Source organism: Procambarus clarkii, chromosome 87, assembly GCF_040958095.1.
Source record: "Procambarus clarkii isolate CNS0578487 chromosome 87, FALCON_Pclarkii_2.0, whole genome shotgun sequence".
NCBI lineage: Eukaryota > Metazoa > Arthropoda > Malacostraca > Decapoda > Cambaridae > Procambarus > Procambarus clarkii.
This window is the reverse complement of record NC_091236.1, coordinates 10,768,421-10,780,920: the sequence shown is the minus strand read 5'-3', so window position 1 is coordinate 10,780,920 and position 12,500 is coordinate 10,768,421.

The window sequence follows — 12,500 nt, the reverse complement described above, 5'->3', positions numbered from 1 at the left end:
AAGACGTTTTAACACGTTTTAGTTAACCACTTGAAGAACCGACCTTGAATTTTACTAATAACTTTTAAACTTACGTACAAACATCACTGAAAAGTTTATACACACAGAAGCACAGATTTCTAGACTACTGCTGCTATTACTACTCCTGCTACAACCATTATTTCTACTATTCTACTGCCCATTGCTACTATTAGAACTACTAATAATACTAACACCAGTACCACCACAACTACTCATCATTTCAACGTCTTGGGACAATGTAAAGATGAAGACAATATTGCTGTTTAAGATTCGCTACCTGGAACAAAAAGTTCCAAGTAGCACGGGCTATGGTGAGCCCGTAGTGTATGATGATGAGAAGAGCTAAGGTCGAGACGACTGCAAGATAATACAAGAAACATACAAAATACTTCAGAGATGTAGTTAAAGTTAGTCGACATTCGTCTAGCCTTTGATAGCCTATGTCAGGAAACCTTTAAATAAATTGCAACGTATGTGAGACACATCAATCAGTATGCAGCAGTGGCACGGAATCACGCACATTCTGAGCTGAGAGGAATAAGCTACAGAGAAGGACTTAGGAAATTGAACATCGTTATTCTAAGGCCAGGAACTGAGGGGGATATGACAACGACATACAAGATTATTAGAGGAATCAATAAAATGGTCAAAAAGGCAAAACTCAAAATGATTAATGGGGAAATGAAGAGACACCGGTGGAAATGGACAACGCAAAATGGGTTACAGAGATGTCTGACTATTTCAGTTTCAAATATATATATATATATATATATATATATATATATATATATATATATATATATATATAAAACTGGCTGACTGGACAGCACGCTGGACGCGTAATCCTGTAGTCCCGGGTTCGATTTCCGGCGCCGGCGAGAAACAATGGGCAGAGTTTCTTTCACCCTGATGCTCCTGTTACCATGCAGAAAATAGGTACCTGGGAGTTAGTCAGCTGTCACGGGCTGCTTCCTGGTATGTGTGTGGTGTGGGGAAAAAAATGGGAGATGGGAAGGGGTGAGGAGGAGTAGATAAGAGAAATTGGGGGACGGTGAGAGAGGGAGGAGAGAGAGAGAGAGAGAAGAGAGAGAAAGAGAAGAGAGAGAGAGAGAGAAAGAGTAGTAACCAATAACAAGATCTACAGGAATTAGAGAAAAAGAAGAGACGAGAAAAAAATGAGAGAAAAAAGGAAGGAGAAACAGTAGGAATAAGGGACAGGAGAGGAGGATAACGAAGAGGAACGAGGGGACGAAGAGGAGAAGCAGGAGGGAGGAAGATTAGACAATACAAGTTATCACTGACCTACATAGATATCATACTCATCACGGACCTAAATTACCCACTTACCTAGTGCTAGTTCACTTGTACTAACTGGTAGTTAACTAGAAGTTTCCGCTTCCTTCACAATACTCAAGTACCGTCATTCATGTATAAAACTAGTTCCGTCTAACGGCCCATATATCTATCAACTATATTTCAATCTATTTTCGGCCTTAATATATCCAATTAGGTTAGGTTTGTTAGAAAATTTAGATCAATTCAGGTTAGATTAAATTAGCACTGGATAGCAAGGTTAGGCTAGGATAGGTTAGCTTAGAACAGAATTAGGCTTGGATAGGTTCGACTAGATTTGGTTAGGTTAGGTTAGGTTAGGTTAGGTTAGGTTAGGCTAGATTTGGTTAGGTTAGGGTATTTTAGGTTGAATATAATATAATGGGGAAAATTAGGTTAGGATAGGCTAAGTTAAGATTGGTTAGATATGAATTTGATTTGCTTAGTCGGATTTTCTAGCTTTGGTTAAAAGATTAGGTTTAAATTTGATTTGCTTAGTAGAATAGACTAGATTTGGTTGATAGGTTAGATTTAAATTTCATTAAGTTAGTATAAGTCAGATTTAAATTTGAATAAGTTAGGATAAGTTAGATTTAAATTTGATTAAGTTAGGATAAATTAGATTTACATTTGATTAAGTTAGGATATGTTAGATTTAAAATTGATTAAGTTAGGATAAGTTAGATTTAAATTTGATTAAGTTAGGATAGTTTAATTGAATTTGGTTATAATAAGTTAGGATAGGTTGGGTTAAGTTACATATTCTAGGTATTTTCAGGCAGAGCTCAGGGGCCAGATTCACGAAGCAGTTACGCAAGCACTTACGAACCTGGGGCCAGATTCACGAAGCAGTTACGCAAGCACTTACGAACGTGTACATCTTTCCTCAATCTTTGACGGCTTTGGTTACATTTATTAAACAGTTTACAAGCATGAAAACTTGCCAATCAACTGTTGTTATTGTTATAAACAGCCTCCTGGTGCTTCGGAGCTCATTATAACTGTTTAATAATTGTAAACAAAACCGCCAAAGATTGAGAAAAGATGTACAGGTTCGTAAGTGTTTGCGTGAGTGCTTTCGTGAATCTGGCCCCAGGGTGACAAAATCCATCTTTGTCATTTGTGAAATAAGATCCCTGATATATGTTAGCTATATATGGAAACTTGTTGCACTTCAAATGTAAACATTAAAGCCTAATCAGAAAACATAATTAATGAAGTATTTGCAAGAGTCTTAAAAGAATGAAAACATATGCTATACTATCCCATATCTTCATTTATTAATCATAAAGAGCCGAATAGAATATGGGATGACTTAAAATAATTTTAAGATACGGGGAATGGATGATTTCCACGAAACTATTGACCAATTAGCTAGACGTCAGTTGCAGGAAAAGTTCGAGTCAAGTAGTATCAGGGCAGGATGTATTAAATTAGATTATAGCACGGGTGTTAAAAAGGAAAAAGGCAGTAGAAATTCTGTGCTTGTTCCAGTGGAAGTCAGTTGGAAGTGGAGTTCCTCAGGGTTATGTCATGGGTCCTCTGCCCGTTGAAGGGTGGGAGATGGGAGCCCCATCACCAGACACTGAACTTCTGGAAGCACGGATAGGTCGCTACACATACACACACACACACACACACACACACACACACACACACACACACACACACACACACACACACACACACGTTAGGTGAGAAGGTGGTGGAGGCCAAGACCGTCAGTAGTTTCAAAGCGTTATATGACAAAGAGTGCTGGGAAGACGTGACACCACGAGCGTAGCTCTCATCCTGTAACTACACTTAGGTAATTACACACACACAGACACACACACACACACACACACACACACACACACACACACACACACACACACACACACACACACACACACACACTGAATCTGTACATCAGTTGACTGACGGCTGAGAGGCAGGACCAAAGAGCCAAAGCTCAACCCCTCCGCAAGCACAACTAGATGAGTACACACACACACACGCACACACCAATACACCCACCCCATACCTCCACACCTACACCGATCCACACCTGCCTTCCTCCCTACGACAGGTTGTGAAGGGGGGAAGGGGGGGGTTGTAGGTCCCTGGAGGCAGGATACACCACCTCCACAACTCACTACACTAGCACAAAACGTCCCCCCCTCAGCTATGTGCCTTAACCAGTTGGGCATGGTCGCCTCTCCACCCCTCACCCCGCGTTCTTCTGTTCTTTGAAGCCTCGTGTTCTTTAGATGTTCTTGTACCCTCTGTGTTCTTTAGGGGTCTTGAACTCTCATGTTCTCTAGGTTCTTAGACTCATATGTTATTTGTTGTTATACTTACATGTTCTTCATGTTCTTCATGTTCAACAGATGAGTGAACACGTTCCGTACCTTAGATGTACACCCTTACACATTCCTCCCGCCTATATGTACACCCCAGCACTCATGTACACCCCAGCACTCATGTACACCCTAGCACTCATGTACACCCCAGCACTCATGTACACCCCAGCACTCATGTACACTCCAGCCTGTGTACAGACATTTGCACGCACACATGCATACAAATGATGGATATATATGTATATCCATATGCATTCCCGTATGTACTACCTTGAGGCTACCTTGAGATGATTTGCGGGGCTTAGCGTCCCCGCGGCCCGGTCCTTGATCAGGCCTCGTCGTTGCTGGGACTGTTCAACCAGGCTGTTGGACGAGGCTGCTCGCAGCCTGACGTATGAGTCAGGCTGGAAAAGTTCTTCTGAATTTCTCATTAACATGTTTCATAGATCTACAAACTTAATATCAATAGTGTCTAATTACTGTTTTTCTTCTCAAACTATTCAAACTGGATTATACACAAATCACAATAGCCTGATGCATCTAATGAAGAAACGTAGGATGAGCGTAGAGAACCTACCCTTTCAGATGTGGTTTCGAACCCTCGTCACGGCCCTTATGGATTTATTTATTCAAACTGGACGCATTATAAAATTCTCAAAGATGAATCTATGTTATCTTGAGATGATTTCGGGGCTTTAGTGTCCCCGCGTCCCGGTCCTCGACCAGGCCTCCACCCCCAGGAAGCAGCCCGTGACAGCTGACTAACACCCAGGTACCTATTTTACTGCTAGGTAACAGGGGCATAGGGTGAAAGAAACTCTGCCCATTGTTTCTCGCCGGCGCCTGGGATCGAACCCAGGACCACAGGATCACAAGTCCAGCGTGCTGTCCGGTCGGCCGACCGGCTCCCCTGAATGTAGTCACATTTTTTTTATCTTCCCTGATCAATACTTTCATCTATTTGTAGACTTAAGTCTCTATTCGCCTCATCACATTCCTCTCCAGGAACTTGAAATTGAGCTTACTTAGTAAGTTCTTAATTCCTGTTATTAACTTAATTATTCTTTTTCTGTAGACTTTCTACAGTCTGAGTTTGTTGGATCACACTCCACTCTATATATTCTATGTCCCTGGAAACACAAACCGAAACTGTCTCTATTTTCCGCTTGTTACAACTTGTAATAAAGTTGTTACATCTTGGCTTAACGTGTTTATGACGTATTAGAACGTTGTTACAACTTGCTATATTGGTTGTTATAACTGGTTAGGAGGTGTTAAAACTTGCTCGAACGTTGTACCAACGTCGTAGTTTCGGTGTGTGTTTGGCGGGTATATGCTTCATATGTGCTTGAAACGAATGAGAGTAGATTTTCTAAACACAATTGTGCATTTGTAAAGATGTGAATTAATGTTTTAATATGTTTCTCAGAATGGGTACAAATGGGTCAGTTATTTATCAAATATAAAATATATTAAACGAAGATTTATTGACAATGTTCTAACTATAAAAGTCAAACGTAAACACATCAAAAAACAATGTTGTAGTTACGTTGTGGATTGGTTGGGGTATACCATACTTGAAATATAGGAAAAAATAATGTTGCAGTTACGTTGTGGGTTGGTTGGGGTACACCATATTTGAAATATGGGAAACAAATAATGTTGTAGTTACGTTGTGGGTTGGTTGGGGTATACCATATTTAAAATATGGGGAAAAAATAATGTTGCAGTAACGTTGTGGGTTGGTTGGGGTATACCGTATTTGAAATATAGGAACAACATTTGCGACGCTCCATAATTCTGACAATGCCAATTCAAATGATTTATTGAAAACAATTGACAAGGTTTGTCTACGTTCCTCGACCTGGAAAGCATGAACGCTCGCACAATATCCCGCTGGAACACGCAAACACATCTTCCCAAATGCATGTACACATCCTCCAACCTACACACACACACACACACACACACACACACAAACGAGATTGTGGTCTAGTGGGAAAGGAAGCGACTGGCAATGTCGGGGACGCAGGTTCGACCCCACCTATAATCCTAGTGGATTTTCTCAATGATATATATATATATATATATATATATATATATATATATATATATATATATATATATTACGTTACTGTGATTATAATTATGAGGGGGGGCGTGTGTGTGGCTGAGTGGACAGCGTTCGGGACTCGTAATCCTAGGGGATCGATCCCCGGCGATGGCGGAAACAAATGGGCAGAGTTTCTTTCACCCTGATGGACTTGTTCACCTAGCAGCAAATAGGTACCTGGGAGTTAGACAGCCGATACGGGCTGCTTCCTGGGGGTGTGTGTACTTACCTAGTTGTGCCTGTGGGGGTTGAGCTCTGGCTCTTTGGTCCCACATTTCAACTATCAATCAACTGGTGTACAGGTTCCTGAGCCTACTGGGCTCTATCATATCCACATTTGAAACTATGAATAGAGTCAGCCTCCACCACATCACTTCCTAGTGCATTCCATTTACTAACTACTCTGACATTGAAAAAATTCTTTCTAATGTCTCTGTGGCTCATTTGGGTACTAAGTTTCCACCTGTGTCCCCTTGTTCGTGTCCCACCCGTGGTGAAGAGTTTGTCTTTGTCCACCCTGTCAATTCCCCTGAGAATTTTGTAGGTGGTTATCATGTCTCCCCTCACTTCTGTCTTCCAGGGACGTGAGGTTCAGTTCCTTCAGCCTTTCCTCGTAGCTCATACCTCTCAGTTCCGGGAGTAGTCTGGTGGCAAACCGCTAAATCTTCTCTAGCTTTGTCTCGTGTTTAACTAGATATGGACTCCAGGCTGGAGCTGCATATTCCAGGAATGGTCTGACATAAGTGGTATACAGGGTCCTGAACGATTCCTTACACAAGTTTCTAAAGGCAGTTCTTATGTTGGCCAACCTAGCATATGCCGCTGATGATATCCTTTTGATGTGGGCCTCTGGGGACAGGTTCGGTGTGATATCAACTCCCAGATCTTTCTCTCTATTTGACTCTTGCAGGATTTCACCTCCCAGATGGTACCTTGTGTTCAGCCTCATGCTCCCTTCGCCTAATTTCATTACTTTACACTTTACTGAGTTGAACTTTAGCAGCCATTTTCTAGACCATTCCTCCAGTTTGTCCAGGTCGTCCTGTAGTCTCTGTCTATCTTCATCTGTCTTGATTCTTCTCATAATTTTTGCATCATCGGCAAACATTGAGAGGAATGAGTCTATACCCTCTGGGAGATCATTTACATATATTAGAAACAGGATGGGTCCAAGTACTGAGCCCTGTGGGACTCCGCTGGTGACATCTCGCCACTCTGATGTCTCTCCCCTCACCGATACTCGCTGTTTCCTGTTGCTTAGATACTCCCTTATCCACTGGAGCACCTTCCCTTTTACTCCTGCCTGTTGCTCTAACTTTGTGTGTGTGTGTGTGTGTGTGTGTGTGTGTGTGTGTGTGTGTGTGTGTGTGTGTGTGTGTGTGTGTGTGTGTGTGTGTGTGTGTGTGTGTGTCGACATAATAGAGGAAAAACAGAGTAGCTAGAAAGGCGGAGTCCAAGAGCTAATAGCTCGATTCTGCAGGCACAAATAGTAAATACACACACACACACACACACACACACACACACCCGGGACGCAGCCCGTAACAGGTGTCAAACTCCCATGTATTTATTTATCATTGGTGAACAGAGACATCAGACGAAAGAAAAGTTGCCGAACCGTTTCTATCCTGGCCTGGAAATTGAACCCTTTGTCTGCAGACTATGAACCGATGACGTCACCACGAAACAAGCAAACAATACCACCAAACAAGCACACAAAAGCAAACAAACACACACACGTCATATGACAAACACGAAAACAAAGCCACAAAAGTCTAATTTAACAAACAAACGTTAACAAACAAGCAAACATGTGTTCCAGCCACGGCCCCGTGAGAGCCAGAAGGGCTTAAGAGTTCGTCAAATAAGAGTAAGGTCCAAATTGGTTGGTAAGTGGAATAAAGGGAGATGCTATATTGCCCTTCTTCCCTGCACGAGATAACTTTCACTTGTACCTCATTCTCTCCCTTCCCCCCCCCCTCCTTCTCTCACTCCCCACCCCTCCCTCATCTCTCACTCTCCCCCCTCTCTCTCTCCCTCTCTCCCTTCTCTCTCTCTCTCCTTCCTGTCATCTACTTCCCCTCTTCCTTAATGTCCCTTTTCTCTCTCTTCTTTTCAGTCTCCTTTCTTCCTACTCTCCTCTCATTGCTCCTCCCCCTCACCCCCCCCCCTTCTCCACCCCCATTATTCTCTACCTCTCCATTGTTGGTCTCCATTATAATAATAATTTACTATACACACGTCCTTCCCTTATTCTACATTCTGACTTTCCATTATCCTTTCTCTCTCTCTCTCTCTCTCTCTCTCTCTCTCTCTCTCTCTCTCTCTCTCTCTCTCTCTCTCTCTCTCTCTCTCTCTCTCTCTCTCTCTCTCTCCTCTCTTTCCACCTACGCTTCCCGAAGCAGACCACACCCAACCAATTTCGTTTTACTCTCTCTCCAATTCCAGCATTCACAACCCCCCCCCCCTCTTCCCCCCCCCTCCAACCTTCCCATCAAAGGCACTACCTACTACCCCCCCCTCCCACCCCATCCCATCCCCGTCCCACCGTCTACAGGCACTCACTCTCAGCGCCCAGCCAATCAGCCCAATCAGCCCAGCACCTCCACCCCAATCCCATTTCTCAATAATCCACAGTCCTCTTTACTTACACCCATTCCATATGTCTCACACCATCACTACACCTTAACCGTAAAGACACCAGCACCGGTACACTAATACACTTCAGCTATTAGGAACAAAAAGTTTCCAAGTAGCACGGGCTATGGTGATCCCGTAGTGTGGACTTACTTGGGACAGGAGCGGTGCAAGTAGCACGGGCTATGGTGAGCCCGTAGTGGACTTACTTGGGACAGGAGCGGGGCAAGTAGCACGGGCTATGGTGAGCTCGTAGTGGACTTACCTGGGACAGGAGCGGGGCTGTAACTGTGGCACTTCAACTACACAGGGAAGCCTTTATGAAACACACTATATATACACATATGTATATACATATGTAGACTATACATTATTCAAGATGACAAGTATACATGCTGATTGGTTCCCTACCCTCCCCCCCCCTGGTAATCCTGGCCAAACGTTGATCAACATTGATTAATGTTGATTAAACATTAATCCAAATTAATGAAAGAAGACAAATCCACAAGGGCCGTGACGAGGATTCGAACCTGCGTCCGAGAGAGAGAGCATCCCCGACGCTGCCTTAATCGACTGAGCTACGACATGGTCAAAATATCTGAGATGCTCTCGGACGCAGGTTCGAATCCTCGTTACGGCCCTTGTGGATTTGTTCATTTGATGCATCACGCAATTGTGATTTCCGTGTGTATTGAAAGAAGACCTTAACCAAACCACTGTGGATGCTGTATAACAATTCTGCAATGCTACAATGCTTTATAAAATTGCTACAATGCTTTATAAAACCTACAATGACATTACAGACAACTGAACCACAGTGTGTAATGTAATTGCTTTTGGTAATAATACAGCATTGCATATTGGAGTCACTTATATAATAAATTATTTACATTTCATCATACTTATAACAGAACAGAAATATTACATTTAACATGGAGACTGTGTCGTAGGCTACAGGCCTATATATTTACGTAAGGCTACAGGCCTTATTGACACGTAAAGCTTTGAAAATGTAATAAGCATTACGAAACGCGTTCAAGCGTCAGACCAGAAATATAGAATGAATTTTGGAGAGTTACTTTATCAATTACCCTCGGGGCAGTGGAAGAAGAACGTAAGAAATATTGAATGATTCGTGTTAGAATGATTAATCATACCCTTTCGGTCATATTCAACAACATATGTTTACAAGAAAGACTGCTACCAATATATATATATATATATATATATATATATATATATATATATATATATATATATATATATATATATATATATATATATATAATATTTACTATAAATGTGAAATGTCTGTTTATTTGTCGATCTATTCACAGATGGAGGCCAGACGCTAAGCGCTAGCCATCTCCAAATTTGTAGTGGGACAAGTCTGGGGTATGGGACTGACACAGGCTGGCCGGGGTAGGCCCAATTTAAATGATTTAAGAAATGTTAATAATTATTAACCCCCCCCCCCTACAATTCTCAAAGATCCAATTCTGGTCGAGATGTGAAACATTGGTTGAGATGCCCTAAGATTTTCTCGTCGTAAAAAATGATTTCCTTAAGATCCATAAAGTGGTTTCATTGCTATTTAATATTACGAAAGAGAAGAGAGGCAAAGGGGTCATGATGGGGTGGGGGGGAGGGGAAGAGGGGGGGGGAGATCAAAGTGGGAACCAAGGGATGGGGGGTCAAAGGGGGAGATAGGAGAACAGGAGTGGAATAGTGGGTTGAGCAGAGAGTCCTATTCTACCATCCCAGCGGCCTGGGTTCGAGTCCTAGAGGAGGCACTAACATAATTACCATTTTCGAAACTTCGATAGTGAAGAGCAACATAAACAAATTTAATTAAAAATATTAATGTCAAAATATTGAAAAATATATTAATAGCTGAAAAGGCGAGAGGGAATAGAGAAATGTTGATGATATTGCGAGAGAGAGAGAGAGAGAGAGAGAGAGAGAGAGAGAGAGAGAGAGAGAGAGAGAGAGAGAGAGAGAGAGAGAGAGAGAGAGAGAGAGAGAGAGAAAAGGGCGCTTAAAGTCAAAGTCAAGGTAGACAGGTATGTGTAAAACTTGAGTCACACGTTCGATACCTCCCAAGGAAGCAAAAAGAGGGTTGGTTCCTACGAAGGCTATGCATGAGAGAGAGAGAGAGAGAGAGAGAGAGAGAGAGAGAGAGAGAGAGAGAGAGAGAGAGAGAGAGAGAGAGAGAGAGAGAGAGAGAGAGAGAGAGAGAGAGAAAGAGAAAGAGAAAGAGAGAGAGAGAGAGAGAGAGAGAGAGAGAGAGAGAGAGAGAGAGAGAGAGAGAGAGAGAGAGAGAGAGAGAGAGAGAGAGAGAGAGAGAGAGAGAGAGAGAGAGATCCCCTCCTTACTATTCCATCTACCCACGATGCTACGACTGAAATAGTCAACACTTCAGAACCTATCCCACTTAATTACATCACAAGAACAAGTCTTCAACGAGTCACAGACAGAGATCTGAAGTACACAGCTGACAGGAAAGTGACCACTCTGTACACTAGACAGAAGCTACAGCTTCTATCTCCACCACAGTGGAGGCAGACTCCATACACAGTTTCAAATGTAGATATGATAGAGCCCAGTAGGCTCAGGAACCTAGTACACCAGTTGATTGACAGTTGAGAAGCAGGCCCAAAGAGCCAGAGCTCAACACCCCCCACGCAAATACACAACTAGGTGAGTACAGCTCATCAATTACTCCTAAAACAGGAAAACTACTCATTAGTTCATTATAGAGCTATCCCGCTCTATAATGAACTCCTTGAATGAAGCAAATGTTGACCATGACTCTACCAATTATAATTATAACTCTACGACTCTCAGCCCCCAGAGGCATGACAATTTAAAAATAAATCTAAATTAAGGGCCACATTATTTTCACACGTAACCATCATTAGGGAAATACTAATTTGCAACATGGAAATAATCGACAATAAGAGACTAAACATAGCCGAAGTCCATCACACCAAACACCCTCATCCAATTATCGACAGCCTCCAGTGGCCAATGAGAATATAGAAGCACATAAGAACAAGGCTAACTGCAGAAGGCCTATTGGCCCATACGAGGCAGCTCCTATCTATAACCACCCAATCCCACTCATAAACATGTCCAACCCGCGCTTGAAACAATCGAGGGACCCCCTACTTCCACCACATTACGCGGTCATCTCGACAGTTAACCGGCGCTCATCTCAGAACATCTTTATTTTGGGTGATACAGTAGTTATCAAACCAGTAATAAGGTCATAGATTTAAGGATAGCTCTTATGCCTCCATTCAGAGAACAAGTTGCATTTACTAAGATTCTATAACTTCTGGAATCTTCTGCCATGTGTCAAGATAATTATTTGATAGATAATTAGATAGATCAGATTGATAGATTGATAGATAATTGATAGATTGATAGATAATTGATAGATTGATAGATAATTAGATAGATCAAGATATTATTTTATTTAATAATTTCATTATCATAAAATTGTAAATGAGGAGGAACAATTCAGAGTATTTTTCTAGTTAAGATAAGGCATAGCCTAAGGCAGTCTCTAACCACTTACCTAGTCTTGTCCTGTTTAGGAATTCAAAGTCGATTGGTCTGCATTACCTGCAAAGGAAAGGAATATATTATTATTATCATATGATTTTCTGTATTTATTTAAATGATATATATTTCAAAAAATTCAGCAAGACGGTCTTTGAACGTGTACAAATATAAATCAAAATCTAACGAATACATTTTACTCAATTGGTGTTTAACACAGAGAAGCCTACGAAACCCTTGGATCTTGGAGCCCATTGTACCCATTTTCAGCCTTCCATCTCCTGTGGCACCCGTTGTGGTGGGGAAGGAGGGGGATTGTGGTGGGGAAGGAGGGGGATTGTGGTGGGGAAGGAGGGGGAATTGAATTATCAGGGGGAAAGCGCCAAGTCATTACGACTATATAGCACTGGGAAGGGGTCAGGATAAGGATTTGTGGTGGAGAAGGAGGGGGAGTCTATCTCAAGACTGGTGGGGGAGTGATGGTC